This window comes from Vicugna pacos, unplaced genomic scaffold (genome assembly GCF_048564905.1).
Source record: "Vicugna pacos unplaced genomic scaffold, VicPac4 scaffold_106, whole genome shotgun sequence".
Classification (NCBI taxonomy): domain Eukaryota; kingdom Metazoa; phylum Chordata; class Mammalia; order Artiodactyla; family Camelidae; genus Vicugna; species Vicugna pacos.
In genome coordinates, this window is record NW_027328786.1 from 96,272 (window position 1) to 102,271 (window position 6,000).

Below are 6,000 nucleotides of genomic sequence, written 5' to 3' on the forward strand. Positions count from 1 at the left end.
ATCTTATTTCCGCCTCTCTTTAAAAGTAACAAGGAAAGAAGACAGAGAAAGCAGAGGATGATTTCTGTTCTTCCTCTCGGCTTGCAGGTGCCCTCACCTCCAGTGGCATCCATCCAGACACCAGCACTGACACTGGCCGTGCTCAGAACTGCCTCAGCCCTGAAGACACATCTGACAAATGGAAGGGGGCCGCGCCCTGTTACAGCAGGTGCTCTCACTTTGTGGGTCCTTATGTAACTGCGCGGTGTTATTCAGGATCGCCCTTTCTACACTTTGTGACGCTGCTGCGGTGTCTCCTAGTTATTTGTTCCTGTAAGTACTCGTGTAATTTTCCAATGTGTGGTACTAGACATCTAAAAATGCATTTTTCAGATGAAAAATAGTGTGTATTTAATATAAATGTATGAAAAAAGGGTCAAATGGATCTATCCTGGTGCCAGTACTCAGAGATAATAATTAACACATTAACATCTATTTTCTGTTCTTTTCATCAGTGTGTATTACCTCTGTCATAAAAACCAGCGAGCAATGTGTGCCTGTATACTGTTTGGAGACCTCCATTTTCCATTCGGCTTATTACACATTTTTCTACAATATTCTATCTCCCCTGGCATGATTTTTAATGACTAGTATAGCATTCTGTCTTGTGGAGTCCTCGTCCATTTTACTTTGGACTTAAATAAACTTTTAAATTCCAAGTATACTTAACTGAAATTCTGAAAAGAGATCTGTTGTGGTACCGAAAGTCCCCTACATCCCTTCCCCTTTTTTCCTGAGAGTAAAAACTGCTGACAATGTGGAGTATATATTTCATGACCTTTATGCCTATGTCATATAAATAAACACATACATACACGTATATGAGAAATCTATGTCTATGTGTGTGTATATATGCTTTATTGAAAAATAAGGCCATACTATATGTTTTCTGCAGCTCGGTTTATTCACTCAGGTATATATCACAGACGTCCTCTCTCTCCAGACTCACCCGGTCCTTTCAGATAGAGTAGAGGGTTTTCCTGATATGCAGGTTTGGTCTCTTGTGTAAGGACACCTTTCGTGGGAGCGTACTGTGGACAAGGCCTTGGACCACGCCGAAACACCGGAACTTTAGTGCCCACAGCTCACCGTGATTTACCGCATCATTGTCTTGATGGTGGACACTTAAGTTTTCTCCATTTTCCACTGTCAGAAAGGGTGTTTGACTGGCATACTTCTTATACAAACATTCCTGTGATCTTGTATGAGTATTATTTTCGTTAAGTTTTCTGGAAATTTAGTCCTTGGATGTGACAACTACATAAATCACAGGCTCCTTTCAAGTGAATCAAGAAATTCCTTCTCCTGTGGGGCATGAAAAGATGTAGAATAACTTATGTAACCAATTCTCTATCGCTGGATATGATTTCACTTCAGCTTTTCTTCTCACCATTGTAAACAGTGCTGTGTAAATGCTCTGATAAGTACATCTTTTTGAACTGAATTTTTCTAAATGAAACGATTCCAAAATGTGGAGTTCAGCCTGTGTGTACACACGTTTTTCAGAGTTTACATATCCATTGACATGTCATCCTCCAAAAGATCGCTCACAGTTTGTTCTCTCAAAGATGGACACTAGCTAGAATATCTTTTAAAAATATGTGCCAATATGATGAGCAAAAGTACTTTTTCATTGTTTTAATTTGCACTTGATGACCAGTGAGGTATTGAGCATTTTTCACTCATTAGCCATCTGACTTTTAAAAAGTGAATGATCTCTTTTGTCCTTTGCACACATTTAAGTGAGGCAGCTTCTTGTTGCTTTGTGACAGCTCTATGTATATTATGAACATTAACCCCTTGTCTTCATCAACATGTATCAGAGAGCTTTTCCTTGTCATATTTTGCCTTTCATTTTGTTCAGTAGGTTCATTTTTGTTGTGGCCCAAAATAATCTTAAGATTGTAAATGTCTTCTTTTTGGGTTTTATTCCTGATATTATTCTTAGAAATACTTTCTTATAATGGTATAAATTTCTTCTGTAGGTTTTTTTAATCTCTAAGATGGAGATGATGATGGTACTTGTTATAGTGAAGAGAAGTTGAATTAATATGAGCAAAGAATTATATTCGCTGTTATTAGTACTTTCTAATATTCACATCACATTCTGTAATTTTTCTTGCGGTCATTATGACTGGAATAGAATTTGTTTTTTCCAGGGGATTCTCTGATTGTCCCAAGACAATTATTGAATTCCTACTTTGCTTTTTAACTTGAAATCCCACCTGTAAAGAATACTTATGTACACTAGAGTCTCTTTTTGAGCTCATGGTTTATTTTTATCAATCTTACTTTCTTACACTAGCACTATATCTTACATATTGTAAACATTTATTTAATATCTGACAGTGCGATTTTTTGATTCTCTTTTCGATCCCAAATTTTCTTGGTTAGTATTATGACTTTATTATTCCTGAAGAATTCTAATATAATTTTTCAAGTTAAAAAAAAAAAGAAGTGCTGTCGTGGGATTTTTTAGTACTTTTGAATTATCTTTAGGAGAACGTACATTTTTACAAAACTGCTTTCCTCCATACAAAATGTTGATGTCTCTACTTTCACACCTCTTACTTTACCCCACAGTACAGTCCTGTACTTCCACCATGTACAACATGGGCATTATTTTTGAGTTTATTCCAGATTATTGTTGATGTTTTTGTTAATTATTTAAGTCAGAATTTTTTGCTATTGTATATTTTAACTGTTAAAACTGACACCTAGGAAGGCAGATTCGGTTTGTAAATACTCACTTTGTAACTTCTCATTTAAAATTGTAAGTATTAAGTACTTGTTACAGAATCCTTTCTTTTCTGTTTTTAAAAATTTGTTTCCAAGATTCTCAAAATGGTCATAGCAAAGTAGTATAGGTGGGGACAGAGATGGAGAGAGGTAGTGTGGCTCATGTACAAACTGTGAGCACTTTCATGGCTGTGTTTACGCTGGAAAAGCCGCTGAAGAGTCCAGGATAAAACAGGGGTGGCTTTGTATGCAGTTGAAAGCCAGCTTTCTTGCCTGGTGAAGCCTGGTGGGCGTGACAGGTAGATGATCAAGGTCGAATGGAGGTTATTGGCTGCACAGAGCGCTGTGTCTGAGAACTGGAGAATATCGCCATGGGAAATGCTTGGTGCCAGGAACAAAGCAGAGGAGCTGGGGACCCTGTGTGTTAAGGAATTTCCAGCCCTCGGAGTGGGAAGATCAGACTCTGCATTCAGATCTGAGTTTGAATTCATCCTCTTTAGTTTACTTGTCCTCTGACTTTTGTCAAGCTATATACCCTATTTCACTTCCTGTTTTCTTATCTCTCAAAATAGGAGAATTACAGCCTGCTGCCAGATTGTTTGATCAGGTTAAATAATTAGTGTCTATAAGATGCCACGTACAGTCACAAGCTCAGTGAGAAATGGGCTGTCACCTGTTCTTCTGCAACTCAGTGCTTGACAAGACATGTGGGAAAGCCAGTCCCTAATTTGTGTGTGATGCAAGTAGGAACAAAATTAATGTCTTGCCTTTCCCTAGCAGTATACTTACAGCTTTGCTTCATTTACTTCTTTCCTCCTTTCCTTTCCCCTTTCCCATCCTCCACCAAAAGATCCTGAGACTCTCTCAGAATAGTAGATTCAAATTACTTTAAAGGTTGGCTCATCCTCATGAAATGAGAGTAACATAAAAAAAATCTGTGCACATCCCACAATACATTGTATTTGATTTACACACACACGTGTGCACACATACACACACACAATCAGGCTACCTTCCACTTGCAGAGGGATAAGGACCACTTTTTCTGAGTTTTCACTCACTGAGCTTGAGAACAATGTCTCTTACACAGACTTTCACCAGGCTTCGTGCATGGTGTTTTTAATTGAATTTCGGCTTTGTGGCCATAGATATAGTCTCCTAATAGAAGAGAGAAAGTGGAGACATAGACATTCCGCTGAGATATTGGTGTCATCATATTTTAGTTGGAAAGGACTTAAGACAGCATAGAGTCGTAATATTATATGGGTGAGAATCCATGATGTTGTAACTTGGACAAGAACATGGACCTTCTGCCGTCTTGTCCACAAAGGTGAAGAGGCAACTGGGCAGGGGATGGTAGGGATCCTTCTTGCTTGAGTTCCATGTTCTTGCTAGTTTTCATTGCTCAGTTGCCTTTAGTTTATGTCCATGAGGCCTCTCATGGGAAGGTCACTCTGTCCTGATAGATTGAGTTTCTTATCAGCAAAAAGCTCTGGACCCACTCATATTTCCCAGAGTTTTCTGCTGACCTGCTGACACTTTATATAATTGAGACCTAAGAAACTACAGAATATAAAATCCTTATTGTTATTGTTTGCCCTCGAGTTCCATAGGAAGGGGTGCTGTCTCAGGCTGTCTAAAGCCAGATCTGAACAAAGATAGGGTGACAGGCTGTGCTGCTGGTCCTCCACAGTTGAAGGGGATTTCCAACTTAGCTTTATATTCAAGGCAGATGAGTTCAAATCTTGCCTTTACCAGTTATTATCTTTGTGAATTTGGGGAGAAACTGTACTTTTTGTGTCCAAATTTGTTTATCTGTAAGTAAGTTCAGTATTTATTTTAAGGTTTCTGTTTTAGAATTGAATGAGCTAATACTCTCATTTATACCTAAAATAGTGATCTCATGGTTCTATGCTGGTGCCTTGGTAGTTGATTACTAAGGGACTCCGCAGTGAGATTGGGGGTGGGGGACCCTGGATAATAGAGCTTATATTCCAGGATATGCTTGTAAAAGACTGGATGTGCAGTGGATTTTTAGTAAATATGTACTCCTTTCCTAATCTGCATTGATTGTGTATATATCTTTATACTAATATATGAACAATTTTTATTGCAATTTAAATATCTGTAGTATTTACAATATCTAGTTATAAAAATACGTGAAATAAAAAGATTTGAATTTATTTTCTTTTCAATAAGCAAAACAAAATAAAATAGAAAAGAAAAAAGTTTTGAAGGAGTAGAAATAATTTTATTTCTGTGGAATCAATTCCTTGTAATAGGTTTTTTGTTCATGTTGTTAAAAAGCATATAAAATTGATAGGTTGTGAAATACTGGAAATGAGGAAACAGTGGAGACATACTACCTCTAAGGCAGTCAATTTGTTACCAAGTCCAAACTCGTTCTGCTTGCTGCATGACAGGCCAATTAATCGGGAGATGAGATGTTGGAGTAAGGAAAAGAGACTTTATTTGTAAAGCTGGCAGACCCAGAAAATGGCATATTGTTATCCAGTAGAACTCTCTTCCCCAGGGCAGAATTCAGTCTCCTTTTATACTAAAAAGCGGCGGGGATGTGGCTGGTTGTTGCAAACTTCTTGCTGTATGAATTGTTTGTCCTTGAAATCCTTTGTTCCTGCAGCTGTCCATGTGGGTCAAATTATGGTGCCCCTGTAAAACCTCCAAAAAAAAGAAAGGTTATTCACTATTTTACAACTTGCCATCTATACATAAGTGTAGAAGAGCAAATATCCTTAAAGGTCAGAGCCCGGAGAATAGACCCTCCTGGATATTTCAGGCTAAAGGCAACTTTCTTTTACAAAAGGTGCAGAGATAGCAAGTCTGAGCCTAGAAAACAAGGTACAGGATTAAAGCCAAATGAACACATCTAACATGGAGTGAAATTTGTTCTTTCTATTACAATTTCTTTTTCTCCCTCATAAATAATTTTAGTAAGAAACATGAGCAATTTTTTTATTTTTGCTTCTTAATAAAGGACTACAACTACAATTTAGTGAGCAGGGATGCTGTGCGTGCCTTGGTGTCACAGCAAACTCTTGTTGGTGGTGCAACATGCCTGATGCCCCATGAGTGTTGGTGAGGGTCCCCCTAACCAGGGGCTCTATTCAGGAACCACCATATGCGCGTTGACCTCTGGCACCTCTTTTTCAGCTGCAGGAAATTTTTTCAGATTCTATGATAGAAAAATCACTCCAGCTAGGG

General features: G+C 38.0%; 1 protein-coding gene across 1 annotated transcript in view; it reads left to right on the forward strand.

Moving 5' to 3' along the window:
* Window positions 1-153, forward strand: part of LOC140694865 (uncharacterized) — a 93,964-nt gene extending 93,811 nt beyond the window's left edge. The window contains exon 17 of the mRNA XM_072957890.1: window positions 88-153. The gene's annotated coding sequence lies outside the window, so the exon portion shown is untranslated. The remainder of the gene's footprint in view (window positions 1-87) is intronic.
* Window positions 154-6,000: the final 5,847 nt, after the last annotated feature.